The following is a 16,305-nucleotide window of genomic DNA, read 5'->3' on the forward strand; positions in this document are numbered from 1 at the left end:
TTTTTATGTCACACAGTATTTGGGCAACGGTTTTTCAAACGCAGTTTTTGGGGAAAAAAATACACTTTTATAAATTTTAATGCAAAAAAATAAATAAAAAGTATATAAAAGATGACGCCACGCCGAGTAAATTAAATACCAAACATGTCACGCTTTAAAATTGTGCACGCCCGCAAAACAGCAAGAGACGTTGTAAATCTTACTATCAATAGGCAACGCCTGGTACCAGAACGTGATTTGGCAGGCTAGTGGTTAATGTATTTTATTTATTTATTGTATAATGTATTTTATTTTTTTATTGTATGTATTTTTTTTATTGTATAATGTATTTTATTTTTTTATGGTAAATGTATTTTATTTTTATATAATGTATTTTCTTGTCATTTATACATAATAATTATGACTATTATAATTATTATTACTATTATACTATTAGAAGAAACATTAAAGTGCAACTTCACTCTTTTAATCACCACTGACTATTTTTATTCTTTACGCTGCTAGCATTAGTAAATAGCTAGGGAAGTATTACATTTTTACCTGTTATAAACCTTTTCTTTACATTTCCTTAGTTACTTCCTGGTTTCCAGGCCTAGACAAATGATGTCATACATCCCAGGAGTCTACAGGAGTGGGGGAGGCATTTTCTCAGCTAGGCACACCCTTCTGCCTGCATGCCTAAAGCAAGGGCGGATGGATTCCAGGGAGTAAATGCTACATGAAAGCAGTTTTAAAGGCAATTAAAAAAAAAATAATATACATGTTATACTCACCTGCTCTGACCAATGGTATTGCGCAGAGCAGCTCTGAAGACCCCCGCCGGCAATCTTGGCTGCTCCTCTTCTGTGTCTGCCCCCATAGCAAGGCATCATCCCGTCCTGCCTTGTTGCTAGGATGTTGTTAAGACACTCCCAGCCGATTCAAACCCCTTTTCACATGTGTTTTCTCTTCCCTGTTGCAGTAAGGCTGGCCATACATTATACCATACAATATTTTTTATTTTATTGATATTTTATATTTTATTGATATTTTTTATTTTATCAATATTTTTTATTTTATTGATATTTTTTATTTTATCAATTTTTTTTTATTTTATTGATATTTTTTATTTTATTTTATTTATTTTTATTTTTTTTATGGTTGAACTAGATGGACTTGTGTCTTTTTTCAACCCGAGTAACTATTATACAGTTTTCTTATTCCATTTTCCTTTAGATTTACCAAAACCATATAATATGAGGTCAGACCTAAACACTATTAAAGTGTATGCAATCAGGCAGGCTCTTGCACTACATACATTAGTAGAAGGTAAATCTAAAGAAAATTGTATAGTGTATGGCCAGCCTTACTCTGATGAAAGAGATAATGGATCACACATGTGTGGGGGGTTTGAGAGCTCACTCCTTTGATGGTGGCTTGTAAGTGTCTTAACAAAGCCCTAGCCAAAAGATAGGGAGGGATGGTGCCATCTCTGGGAGTTTTTCAGTCAGGCTTTGGGAGGAACATAAATGGCCTACACCTATATAAAGGGAAGTGGCCAACTTTAATAAAAACTGTACAGTTTGCTTCTATCTATTGAAGTCCCTTCATTGCATAGGCAGTTTTTTTTAGTAAAGATGATGTCCCTTTAAAGCCCAATTCTAGCCATCTTTTTTGAAAGTTTTTTTTTGAGGGGGGAACTTTCCAAATTTTGGGTTGTCCCCAGAAAAGTAATAGAGGGGAAATCTTCTAGGGACACTAGTTCTGGTGACCGAGGGGAGGGATATTTTCCCTTAATTTGCAGGGATTTCCTCTCACTTCCTGTTTGGCTATGGGACAGGAAGTATAAAGAAGTCTCCCCAATGGGACACAGATGGCGAGAAAGAAAATCTGACAGGGGTTATAATCCTCCCTTACTCTATCCAGAATGAAGAAAAAAAAGTTTGGCCTATAATTCTACTTCAACTGATCAGAAAATGCTTGTGTACACCAGCTGTGCCCATTATGAAGGGTTCCTACCATCTGGGCGGCACAGTGGTGTAGTGGGTAGCACTCTTGCCTAGCAGTAAGAAGGGTCACTGGTTCAAATCCCAACCACGACACTACCTGCTTGGAGTTTGCATGTTTTCCCTGTGCCTGCGTGGGTTTCCTCCGGGTACTCCAGTTTCCTCCCACACTCCAAAGACATGCTGGCAGGTTAATTGGATCCTGTCTAAATTGTCCCTAGTATGTATGAATGTGAGTTAGGGACCTTAGATTGTAAGCCCCTTGAGGGTAGGGACTGATGTGAATGTACAATGTATATGTAAAGTGCTGCGTAAATTGACGGCGCTATATAAGTACCTGAAATAAATAAATAAATAAATCCCTGTGCTGAGTTCCCGGGTCTGTACACCTGCTGTGCCCATTATGAGGGTTCCCACCATTCCTGTGCTGAGTTCTGGGGTCTGTACACCTGCTGTGCCCATTATGAGAAGTTCCCACCATCCCTGTGCCAAGTCCCTGAGTCTGTACACCTGCTGTGCCCATTATGAGGGGTTCCCACCATCCCTGTGCTGAGCTCTGGGGTCTGTACACCTGCTGTGCCCGTTATGAGGGGTTCCTACCATCCCTGTGCTGAGTTCTGGGGTCTGTACACCTGCTGTGCCCGTTATGAGGGGTTCCCACCATCCCTGTGCTGAGCTCTGGGGTCTGTACACCTGCTGTGCCCATTATGAGGGGTTCCCACCACCCCTGTGCTGGATTTTGATGTATTTTATATCATACAGAATGTAACAGGCAGAGCTGGATCTATGGCAGGAAGATCTCACTGTCGGAGAATTCTGGACATATAAGAAGCCGGGTGCTCACACAGCCCACAAGGCGTCACCTACCACTAAAATATCAGGTTTGGGTGGAGCCACCCATTAAAATCTCGTCCTCCCATGCACAGCTGTACACTGAGGCCTGTCCTCGCAGTAAATGAACGATTGCGTACATGCAGAAGTCTCACTGTGGCCAGGCATTAAGAGACTAGTATAATCGCATTAGCAGAGAAAGCAGTTGGCGGCTGTAATCCGGAGAACTCCCAGGCTGACTTTTTATGTAATGAAAATCTGTGAAGGTTAAAGTGTTGGCCGGGGGGGGACATAATTCCAGCGCTGGCAGGAAAACCTTCATTCCTAATGTTCTGATTTTATCACCCGTCACAGCGTTTAATAACCACAAAAAGCGGCTTTGAAATCGCCATCCCACGTGTTTTCCGCGAGGTGCCAACACTTAGCAAAGTGAACCTCTACTCTGGATGTAGAAGGCATGACAATAAGTCCACTTTATAGAAGGCGGAGTCAGTATGTGACATTGCTCCGCCCCCTCACACTACACTCATAAGGCCTGGCTGCTGTCACTTCTACTGTCTGCTTTAAGGTAATGAGACCTCGTCACCAACTTGCAGGTATAAGCTCAGAAAAACCAAGCATTGTAAATGCTTACTTGCAGCATTTTTCATTTCCATCACTCATTTTTTAGTGCCTTGCAATGTGCATTTAAACTGGCTGAAAAAAAAAAAGTGACCAGTCCAGGAAGAGGTCGATTCCATAGCACAGCCCCTTCCCTCCATGCACGTTCTAGCCCTCTCCTCTCTTAGAAGTGCCCAGTTACTGTCTGTGCTGGCCCAGCTCCTCCACTCCTCCCCTCCCCTCCACCCCCCTTTAGTGACATACAAATTCCTATGATATTTAGCGACATCTAGTGGCCAAATGTTTCTTTTTTTTTTTAATCAATGAATAACATTCAACCAGCACAGAAGATAGCACATGCACTTTCATTGGGTGAATTGCTATGCTTTTTTTTTTTTTAAGTGGTATTAAACCAAAAAGCAAACATTTAATATATTGCAGCTTACCAATTTTTAGATGGGATGGTTGCATTCATTTTCTTTTTTTAGTCTTTCTTTCTTCTATTTTCATCTGGTGATCTAGCTAGTAAGTCTGTTGTTTTTCAAAAGCACAAGCTATTCAGCAAAAACGTATCAGTTACATACGTGATACAAACCATTTACCACGGACAAGGGTGCTTACAATGATCAGCAGTGGGATAGTGGGAACCAAAAATGTAATATATTGCAGCTTACCTCATTAGATGTGGTGTCTGTATTAGTTTTCTTTTCTTAGGCTTTTTTCCCCCTTTGTTTGTACTTGTTGATCTGGCCAGTAACAAACTTCCTGTATTAGAGAGCCTCCACTCTGGATGAAGGAGCACAAGAGGCGCAGCAGACATCAGCAGTTTTTTTTTTTTTTTCCTTTTGGGGTAAAACCTTTACCCCAAAAGGAAAGAAAAAACTGCTGTAACTGCTTGTACATTATTAGCTGGCGTTTGGCTTCAATTTGCTAGTGTATCTAAATATGCTAGTACCTCTAACACTCCCCTTCCCCCTAGACTGACGAAGCTGTTGTCTGCTGCACCTCCTGTGCTCCTTCATCCAGAGTGGAGGCACACTAATACAGGAGGTGTGTTACTGGCCAGATCAGCAAGTGAAAACAAAGGGGAAAAAAAAGCCTAAGAAAAGAAAACGAATACAGACACCACATCTACTGAGGTAAGCTGCAATATATTACATTTTTGGTTTGTGGTTTAATACGGCTTAAGGCCGGGTTCACACCTATGCGAATTCACACAGCAAGAGAATGTGACTGGCCCCCTATGGAGCCGGCTCCCATATCTCTGTTGCGGCTGCGGAGCGCACTGCACAGAAACGATGTGCGTCTTTGGCTCAGTTTCTGGGCCGAATTCAATTTCGATTTAGCTTTAGTCCTAGTCTTAGGACTAAAATGGCATTTTAGTTTTAGTCCCATTTTAGTCTTCTGCAATCGTTTTAGTTTTAGTCGACTAAAATCTCCAGTACATTTTAGTCGACTAAAACTCATTTTAGTCATCTAAAACCTAATGGGTGTAATTAAATTGTAATGCATTAGTTAACATTTCTCTACAATTTCCAAACTCATTATATACTGCTGGAGTGAAAAATCTCATATATAATATTTATGGTATTGAGGTATGAACATTCACTACAGACCAATTTTGTTAATTTTGAAGTCAAATTTCAATTTATTTTTTGTCTTAGTCTTTTGACTAAAATGCCGTTTTAGTTTTAGTCCCATTTTAGTCTTTGGACTAAAATGCCATTTTAGTTTTAGTCGTATTTTAGTCATTTCAATTGTTTTAGTTTTAGTCGTATTTTTGTCGACTAAAATAGTATTCATTTAGTCGACTAAAATGTTTTGGTCGACAAAATGAACACTGATTCAGGCATAGATTCGGCCCTGAAACGGGGGAACAGGGATGCACAGCGCTCCTGTGCGATCCGCAGCGGGTTCCAGTGTGAAACCCGGCCTTAAATAAATAAATACATAAATAAATACATTCCTTAGGGGTCTATGTATGAGACATTCATTTTGCGGACGGGATAAACATTTACGCAATTATGATGAAAATTGCTGTACTTCCTCTGTAATGTGTGATTCCTAAATTGTCAGCGCCATCTAGTGCCCACAATGCTTTTGGTTTCCTGTATGAGGTCTTTCTGGGGAAAAAAATGCATTATGGCCACTAGGTGGCGCTGAAGATATAGGAATCACACATAACGGAGGAAGCTGATAGTTGTCACATCCACACAACAAATGCTTTATACATAAAACCCTCAGTGTTCTTCCGAATACATTTTGGAAAGCATCCTTGGGATCCTTCCTCGTGTTTTTATCACTGCTTGTGTCCCCACTGGGGAGAGTCAGCCTCTCCATTTTCCTGGCTCGTTTAACATTTTCCAGAAATTCAAAATGTTACAGTTGTCACTGAAACAGGAATGGGACAGGAATCTTCCGACGGAGACACCTGTTTCGGTGACAACTAAGAGGGAAATTCCAAAAATTCAAATTTTCGGCTTTAAAGCGGTAATAAACCCAAAACCAAAAATGTATTATATAGTAGCTTACCAATTATTAGATGTGATGGCTGCATTTTTTTTTTTTTTTTTTTCATCTTTGGCTTTTTTCCCTTCTGTTTTCACCTGGTGATCTGGGCAGTAGCACATTTCCTGTATTAAAGCGCCATACCCCCCCCCCCCACTCTGGATGAAGGAGCACAGGAGACGGGGGGGGGGGGTTAAATGTACTAGCAGATTTAGATACACTAACAAATTGAAGCCAAACTCCAGCTCACACTTTATAATCAGTTACAGCAAGCAGTTTTGTTTTCCTTTTGGGATAAAGGTTTTACATGAATAAATTAAAGTTGATCATTGTAAGTGTTATGTGGTTTGTTTCATCCATGTAAACTGATTCATTCTGCTGGAGAACGTGAGCTTGTGAAAAACAACAGACTTGCTGGCTAGATCCCCCGAATGAAACTAGAAGAAAGAAAGCCAAAAAAAATTTAAAAAAACGAATGCAGCCATCTCATCTAATGCTGGCCATACACTATACGAAAAATAGGCCGAAAAATCATTCGTATAGACACTTCATTCGTTTTTCGGCAAGTTAATGGGCACAAATCGATAATCGTTTGTGACGTTTTTGTGGGAAAAAAAACGAACGGGAAGTTTGGAAAATTTCTGCCGAACGTACGATAAATTGCAAGGTTAATGTGCTTCCCGTCTGAACTGTCTGCACTAGGTATATGTAAAAAAACAAAAAATTATTTATTCATGTCCACTGAACAATTTATCGGTCGTTACATGATGGCACGATCGTTTGCGGTCACGGTCGAACGTTCGTTTTTCGAAAATGTGTTCGGCCCGATTTTCTGTATAGTGTATGGCCAGCATAAGAATCAGTAAGCTGCAATATATTAACCACACCTCCCAACATTTTGAGATGGGAATGAGGGACACCTACTAGCAAATATATGTAGGCATAAGGCACGCCCCCCCTGCCACACCCCCTTAAAGGAGAATTAACTAAAGAAAAAAAAGTTAATTAAATCCACAAGGGCTTTTTTTTTGCTACTACTATTCCTTTATATTGGCTTTTAAAATTTACAAATGCAGCAATTTAGAATTTGGATGAAAGGTTTAGCACTGGGAAACACTTTTTGAAAGATAAAAAGTGCATTTTTTTTTTTTTATACAACTCTATAGATCAGACCAAAATGAGGGACACATGAGGAGGAAAAGAGGGACAGAGGGACATTGGCCCAAATCAGTCCCTCGAAATCAGGGACAGTAGGGAGGTATGTATTAACCACTTGCCGACCGGCTCACGCTGATAAATGTCAGCAGAATGGCACGGCTGGGCAATACAACGTATGGGTAAGTTGTTCCCTTTAGGAGCCGCCGGAGGCACGCGCCCACGTCACAGCGGGGAGACCCGATGCACTTGGCCGGCGGGCGTGATCACAGCTGGCCATCCACGATCGCGGGCACGAGAGCCAGAACGGGGGAACACATCCCCGTTCTGGCTCTCGTGCCCGCGATCGCGGCTCCTAAAGGGAACAACTTACCCATACGTTGTTTTGCCCAGCTGTGCCATTCTGCCGACATATATCAGCGTGAGCCGGTCAGTGCTATAAAACACACAAATCCCTGTTCTGTCAGGGGAGAGGAGACATATCATTTGTTCCTAGTAAGTAGGAACATCGATATCTTTCCTCCAACAGTCAGTCCTATCCCTATGCAGTTAGAAACACTAACTAGGGAACACATTTAACCCCTTGATCGCCCCCTAGTGTTAACCCCTTCCCTACCAGTGACATTTTATACATTAATCAGTGCATTTTTATAGCACTGATCGCTGTATAAATGTCAATGGTCCCAAAAATGTCAGCTGCAATGTCGCAGTAGAGGGGAAGCTGTTGCCGCTAAGGGACCGTCCACCTTATTACCAGGGACCACAGTGAGTAGCTGAAGCAAAGACCAGAGCAGTATTCTCACCAAACGGGGACGTTGAAGAATTGGGAAACTTCAGTGGGTATCAAGCCAGGGACCCAGCCAGCGGAGGTGACGCTTGCAGAGCAGTCTTGTGTGCCAAGCCAGGGACCGAGCAGGCCAATGGGGTGACGCTTGAGAAGTATCTGGAGTGCCAAGCTAGGGACCCAGCAGAGAAGTGGGGGTGACGCTTGAGGAAGATACTACAGTGAAGATTGGAGGAGCTCACAGGATTCAGTGGCAGTGAATCATCTAGTCCAGTGAGAGAGACCGGGAGCTCAGTGGGCTGAAGAACTACAGGAAGTGTTTGTAGAGGAAGTTAAGGAACTGTTACACTTTGTGTTAGGAACTGTTAAAGACTGTTGCCATTGGAGACAGCATTCCTACACATGCAGATGTGGCGTCTTGCTGGATGCCTTTCCCTGCATGGCTGTCCTCTTGTTGAAGTCTCGGATTCTGCCAATTAATCTTGCAACTACCTAAGGGTGTCCTGGCCCTAACCCTCTCTCTCAAAGTTCTGTTGAGACAAATAAAATCTCTTTTGCATTCAAGAAGTGTCTGGCGCCCAATCAATCTACCTTGCATTACACCCACTATGCCATGCAACCCACCATATACAGAAGGATGTAAGCCGTCTCTGGCCCTGGAGGTCCTCATTAGACCGAAGGAGGCCTGGGACCTTGCTACACACATGTCTACCAATCATAGGGGTCACGTGAGTCCAGTGTAAGGACCCTGTTAAAGGGACGCGGGGGGGGGGCAGGACATCTAATGCATTGTTGGGATGCAGTGCCATTCATCCTGAATGGTACCCCAAGACATCTCGTTTTGAATAGCATTGCGTTGCGCTAATGCACGCAACGTGCGCTGCTGCGAGTTGCAGTACAGCTTGCGGTAACATGCCTGTTACTGCAACAGCATAGTTTGAACTGGCATACAGTTACAATTAATTGTCCAAGCTATGTATTATGTTATAATTAAAAAAAAAAAAAAAGGATATTAGTATTAAACAAAAAAAAAAAAACAGACACATTTTTCAATAACTTTATTGTCACAGGCAGAGCGGTTTCATTAACAGAACTGAAGTCAGGTTTGTATACAGTGTCCAAGTGTTAGGCACACAATAAGGATAAAATATGTACATGAATTCATTACGGTAGAAGGAAGAACATACACCAACTTAGATGCATATTATACATAAGGCAGTTCAAGTGACAAAAGAGAATATTATTACTTGTAAAGTGATGACATCCACAACAGTCTCTCATCAATATTGGACTCTCGGGAAGGTGATGGATATTGAAGGGAGCTTGTGAGAATGGAGACGTGGGAGCTGACGTTACCCGCTTTGTTTTGAAGGCGCACGCTGTAAGGGCTGTGCTTGTTGCTGACCTAGAACAAGTGTGTGCTTGGACTTCACTGGCCGCATGCTTGATCCAAGTTGCGACAGCTACAAAGCCTATGCCTTCAAAATGACGTCAATAAGGACAGCTCCTATTTTGCGACATGAAACCTTTTAAAGCTGAACTCCAGCCAGATGTAAGACATCATATAATGTGTTTTTTTTCGAATACAAGCAGTGTAAGTACCTGAATTTGACTTGGTATCAGCAACATACAACAGAAGTCAGACTGGGTGAGGGAGAAGCAGCACAAAGTGCCAAGCAGTTGCTGCAATATTCATGTGCTAACATGGAGCATGCTGATAGGATATGGTTACCATACATCCCCGTATTCCAGGGACAGTGCCCATTTTGAAGTATCTGAACCCAGGAAACATGGGTCCCTGGCACTGTCCTCAGCTGCTCAGTGATAATAATAATTTTTTATAGCATAAATATAAGTAAAAGCTTGGCTTCCCCTATTCATATGCTAATGAACTTGTTGGACTGGTTCATGAAACTCAGAACAGGAAAGTGATGTAGGCAGGAAGTTGAGGTTTTTATTGCTTCCTTGCTTTTACCGCAAAGTAACCTTAAAAGATGAAGCAAAACAATTGTACTCCACAAGTGCAAACCTATCAGGTACCAACCAAAAACAGAGCCACTGCGCCCATTTGCACTTTTTTCTTCTTGATACCTTTAAGGTGTCTCTTCTAATTATGCACGAATATCATTGGTGCTTCTTATTCAAAATCATTCTAACACTTCGAAGGTCTACCTTTTGTTCCAAAAGTCTCTGGCCAATTGTGTGGGGGGGGCATTAAAAATGGGGGAGGTGACTTTTGTGGACGAGGCTACAAATGTGGAGTGTGATTTTGGGGGTGTGGTTAAAAGTGGGTGTGGTCCATGGATTTCATTTTTTAAATCTGGTAACCTTATGATAAAAAGGAGAGAACAGAGGTGACAGAGCGATGAGCTCATCATTTTGCTAACATCTCCTTTTACTGGGTCATCACAGGCTGGATGACCTGGGCTCAGAGGAAGTGGGCTGAATGAAGTTGTTTTTTTTTTTTTATTATTAAATCTTTTTATTAAATTTCATAACAGACAAACAAAACAATGATGTTGGCCATATGACTAAGGACATCTATTGGCAGAACGAAAGTACTGCATGGGGAAAGCCTCCAGCTTGAAGGTGAATATTGCAGCAACAGTTTGGCCTATTTTATTTTCTTAACGGGTTGCTCATTACCCTGTGCTGAGTGGCAGAGCTGTGAAAATCTCAGGTCTGGACAGACAGCACTGCAACTCCTTTGGCAGGTAAAACAGCTCTCATTTCATCTATGTATTTATTCGTTTGCATGGACTTCGGCTTTAAATATGCATGGAGTGTGCATTTAAAGGGCCACTGAAAATAACAGCTTCCTTTTTCAGAAGCAGATCAGCGATGGCAACTTTTATATCTCATGACAGGTACACTTTATCAGTCCTTAATATTTTACTTGTAGTACAGTATGTGATGTTTTACTATGAACATGTGTAGGTTTGGCTGCCGTACGTCCAGCAAGTGAACAATGACAAACGCTGAGAAATAACAAATATATGTGAAGCCGGGTGCAGGAGAAATGAAAATAAAAAAAAAAACATTGTAAAAGCCACATATTGAATACGCATTTGTGTGTATGTGTGTTAATTAATTCTACTGGCCATTACAATGCAGTAACGCACATTATGGCTCTTATACTGCAATTGGGGCACTAGATGGAGCTAATGATACAGGAATTAATCTCTTATACTGCAATTGGGCCACTAGATGGCGCTAATGATACAGGAATTAATCTCTTATACTGCAATTGGGCCACTAGATGGAGCTAATGATAAAGGCATTAATCTCTTATACTGCAATTGGGCCAATAGATGGAGCTAATGATACAGGAATTAATCTCTTATACTGCAATTGGGCCACTAGATGGTGCTGATGATACAGGCATTAAACTCTTATACTGCATTTGGGCAGTGGCGGCTGGTGGTCATTTTTTTTTGGTGGGCGGCAAACAGCCTCTGGCTCTAATCAGGTGCTTAAGAAAAAAAAAACCCTGCCGCTGTAATTCGGAAATGGAAAGGGGAGGCGGTGCCCGTGCACCTTTTTTGGGATGGGCCACCCCTGCATTTGGGCCACTAGATGGAGCTGATGATACAGGCAATAATCTCTTATACTGCATTTGGACTACTATATGGTGCTCTAAGGCCCTTTTCACACGGGGTGGATCCGTTTTGACGGACTCTGCTTGCTCAGTGGGGGGGGGTCGATCCGTTGATCCCCGCTGAGCAGAAGTTCCCTGTTCACTGTACAGAGAAGGACCTGTCAGAGTCCCGTTCTCCTCCATGGGGAGATCGGATGAAAATAGAACGCCTGTCCGTTTTCATCCGATCCGCCAGACGGATGGTAAATAGGACCACCATCCATCAGGATTTGGCGGACAGGATCAGAATAGACATATGTCCCCTGACATCCGCCGCTCCATAGGGCTGAACGGCTGGTCCGATCGGGTCCACCTAAAAAACAGACAGGCAGACCTGATCGGACAGCCCATGTCAAAGGGGCCTTATACTGCATTTGGACCACTAGATGGTGCTGATAATACAGGCATTAATCTTTTATACTGCATTGGGGTCACTAGATGGAGCTGATGATACAGGCATTAATCTCTTATACTGCACTGGAGTCCGGCTGCATCCATTTTAACTGTGGGCAGCTGAAGCTGCTGCCTGTTCACTTCCTGGATTTACACAGAGACACAGAGGCACACCTCCAGCTCTGCAGCACTCATTGTCCCTCTTATGACTCACCCCCCCCTCCCTTCCTGGAAAACTCCCACAAGTGTGAGAGAGAGAGAGCTGTGCATGATGTCATAAGCCTAGGCCAATGACCAGACAAGAAACAGGAAGTGGGCTGTATAAGGTATTTACTGGCAGAAAAAAATAAAAAAATAAAAAAAAACAAGGGCAGAAGATTTAATAGATGGAAAGTTGAAAAAAATGACTGGAGGTCCGCTTTAATCTATTATACTGCATTTTGGACACTAGATGGCGATGATGATACAGGCACAGTGACAAATCTTTCTGACATTCGCGCAAAGAATGTTTTTTCCTGTTTTGGGTGGAGAGAGAAGTAACTAACCAAGACTTTTTTTCTGCAAAGATGCTTCATATAGGTCTACATAATTAGATTTCACTTGAGGCTGCTCAAGGTCACAGATGAAGGAAAATTTACTGTAATATCTGAGCCCTGCCCCCCCCTACCTAAAACTACCATTCGCTTCCTTTATGGTAGTCTATTGCTCTCACCTCACTTTATTTTAGACCCGGTGATGTCATCACTGGGTCCCTGTGCTTCAGTATACAATGCATGAAGATCATGGCTGGTGGGAGGGGCCAGCAGGGGGCTGTACATAGCTTCCTGAATACATCACAGCTCCCTTGCCTCAGGAGTCCTCAGCCTTGATGCAAGCAGTGGGAGGAGTTATGCAAATATCTTGTTGGGTGTCTGTCTGGAGGAGTGGGGGTTTCTAGGTGTGCTGTATTTGCATAGGTAATGCCCACATGTGATCCTGAACCTCTGTAATTGAAAGAATTGAAATCCAAATGTCACACAAGTGGGTGGGCTCGGGGCCCAGTGCTCTACAAAATAGGGGATAGGGATTTATGGCATTTTTATTATTATTATTTATTATTTTTTGCTAATTATGATCAGTGATTTTTAGCAGGACTGCGACATTGCAGCGGACAGATCGGACACCTAACTGACATTTTTGACACTTTTTTGGGGAAAAATTTTTATTACAGTAATCAGTGCTAAAAATATGCGCTGTTACTGTACTAATGACACTGGCAGGGAAGGGGTTAACATCGGGGGCGATCAAAGGGGTTAAATGTGTTCCCTGCAGGTGTGGTCTAACTGTACGGGGGATGGGCTGCCTGGGGAAACACACAGATCCTAGCAGAAAGACAGGATCTGTGTGATCTCCCCTGTCAGAACGGAGATTTGACTTGTTTACACAGTGCAGATCCCCGTTCTGTTACTGCGGGGACCGATGGCGGGTGGCCGGCGGACATCAAGTCCGCCCCACTTACTGATTGGCTCCCCCCCCGCCGGGGGCCCGCACCCACAAACTACACTTTTTTTTAAATAAAAAATAAAACAACACTAAGGTTGAACCTATTTTTTTTTATATTGTGAAAGATAATGTTACGCCGAGTAAATTGATACCGAACATGTCACGCTTCAAAATTGCGCCCGCTCGTGGAATGGCGACAAACTTTTACCCTTAAAAATCTCCATAGGCGAAGTTTAAACATTCTACAGGTTGCATGTTTGAAGTTACAGAGGAGGTCTAGGGCTAGAATTATTGCTCTCGCTCTAATGATCGCGGCGATACCTCACATGTGTGCTTTGAACACTGATGTGATATGCGGGAGTTACTCACGCACGCAAGCTTGGCGGGACGGGGTGCGTTTAAAAAAAACTGTTTTTTTCTTATTTATTTTACCTTTTATTTTTTATTTTTACACTGTTTTTTAAACAAAAAAATTGGGTCACTTTTATTCCTATTACAAGGAATGTAAACATCCCTTGTAATAGAAAAAAAAAGCATGACAGGACCTCTTAAATATGAGATCAAAAAGATGCAATAAAAAAAAAATGGCATTTAAATAAAAAAAATTTAAAAAATGTCCCTTGAAGAGCTATGAGCGGAAGTGACGTTTTGACGTCGCTTCCACCCTGCATTGTTATGGAGATGGGTGGGGTCCATCTTCCCCTCACTCGTCTCCATGCCCAGCAAGGGTGAAGATCCGATCGCCTCCGCCGCTGCCGACGGCTCCGGTAAGCGGCGGAGGGCACTGGAGCGCGGCGGGAGGGGGGGGGCCCTCTCCCGCCACCGATAAAAGTGATCTTGCGGCGAATCCGCTGCAGAGACCACTCTTATCGGAAACCGGACCGCCGGCCGACCAAGAGGATAACGGGGTTATGGCAGCTAGCTTCCCTCTTCAAAGTAAGGACGTATATCGGGGTGCGGCGGTCCGGAAGTGGTTAAGGTGGTAATTAAACTCACTTAGTGCCGTATGTGCATTAAATTAGCCTCAGAACCCGTGTAATTCAGATGTGTTCGGGTTTAAAAGGGATGAGGTGGCAACCCTATGTAGTACCCCCTTCTGGACTACAGGAGGCGCTGTTGCACACCAGAGTTCTCGAAACTTGCACTTTAGAAGCTCCCAGCCCTAAGTAGGTCGATTCCAAGACAGGAAGCCGGCGCACTATACAGAAGAACTGCAGGGAAGTGCACTTTGCTAGATTACGACTTATAAGAGATGCTGTCAGGAGAAGAATATGTGTTTTAATAATTAAGCAACACCATCTGCATTATTCATGGCAATTTTTTTTCCCCCCTGCTAAACACGAAAGCTGGAAAAAAAAAAAAAAAAATGGCGTAGTGAGTGGGTGGTGGTGATACTTGTTCCCGGGCGTTCAGGAGAGATCGGCAGAAAAGAAAGAGAGAGAAAAAGATAATCGGAGATTTTCTGATGGATTCAGATACTTAGGGGCGCATGCACACTTGCGTTGCGGTAAAAAATGCGCACATTAACCACTTTAGCCCCGGAAGATTTGGCTGCTGAACGACCGGGCCATTTTTTTGCGATTCGGCACTGCGTCGCTTTAACTGACAATTGCGCGGTCGTGCGACGTTGCACCGAAACAAAATTGACGTCCTTTATTTCCCACAAATAGAGCTTTCTTTTGGTGGTATTTGATCATCTCTGCGGTTTTTATTTTTTGCGCTATAAGCAAAAAAAGAGCGACAATTTTGAAAAAAAAAAAAACAATATTTTGTACTTTTTGCTATAATAAATATCCCCATTTTTTTTACAAAAAAGCAAATTTTTTCTCAGTTTAGGTCAATATGTATTCTTCTACATATTTTTGGTAAAAAAAAAATCGCAATAAGCGTATATTGATTGGTTTGCACAAAAGTTATAGTGTCTACAAAATAGGGGATAGATTTATAGCATTTTTATTATTATTATTATTTTTTTTTACTGGTAATGTCGGCGATCTGCGATTTTTATCGGGACTGCGATATTATGGCGGACACATCATTTATACAGCGATCAATGCTATAAAAATGCACTGATTACTGTAAAAATGTCACTGGCAGGGAAGGGGTTAACACTAGGGGGCGATCAAGGGGTTGTGTTCCCTAGTGTGTGTTCTAACTGTAGGGGGAGGGGACTGACCTAGAAGAAGTGGCAGATCGTGGTTCCTAGCTAATAGGAACTCACGATCTGTCACTCCTCTCAGAACAGGGATTTGTGTGTTTACACACACTCGTCCCTGTTCTGCCTCTCGTGCTCGCGATCGCTTGTGGCCGGTGGTCATCACGACCGTCGGCCACGAGCATCGGCACCCCTGCTGTGCAGCGTGCACCTGCTATCCTGATCCTGCGAGCCGACGTATAGCTATGATGGTTTGCGGGATCGTGCCGACCTGCCGCGGTAAAATAACGGCGGCTGGTCGGCAAGCGGTTAATGCGTGTTGCCACAATGCATGGCCATGTACCTGCTCTGTGTGTACTGCGTTCAGGAGCCATTATTTGAATTGCGCCCCCCCCCCAACGCATTGTACTGTGCAGCCCTACGCACAGCAGCGCAACGCGCCACTTATACGTTGTGGTATGTTGGCAGCCCATTAATAATTAACAGGCTGACTTACTGCAGCGAACGTTAATGCATGTCATAATATGCGACAATGCTTACGTAACAAGGCAAGGAAAGGCTTAGGCTCCATTTACACCTGAGAATTTTGTAAACCGCGCATTTACAAAACGGGGAAAAAAATAATTGTTAAAGGCACCCCAGACGTGTGCGTTTTTCTGTGCGGTTAAAAAACCTGCAAACCTCAACGCGGTAAAAAGCTGCATGCGCTACTTTGTCGTGTGTAGGGCGGCCAATTGAAACGATTGTATTCTCATGGGGGCCTCATACAGACAGG

Source organism: Aquarana catesbeiana, linkage group LG11 (genome assembly GCF_042186555.1).
Source record: "Aquarana catesbeiana isolate 2022-GZ linkage group LG11, ASM4218655v1, whole genome shotgun sequence".
Lineage (NCBI taxonomy): Eukaryota > Metazoa > Chordata > Amphibia > Anura > Ranidae > Aquarana > Aquarana catesbeiana.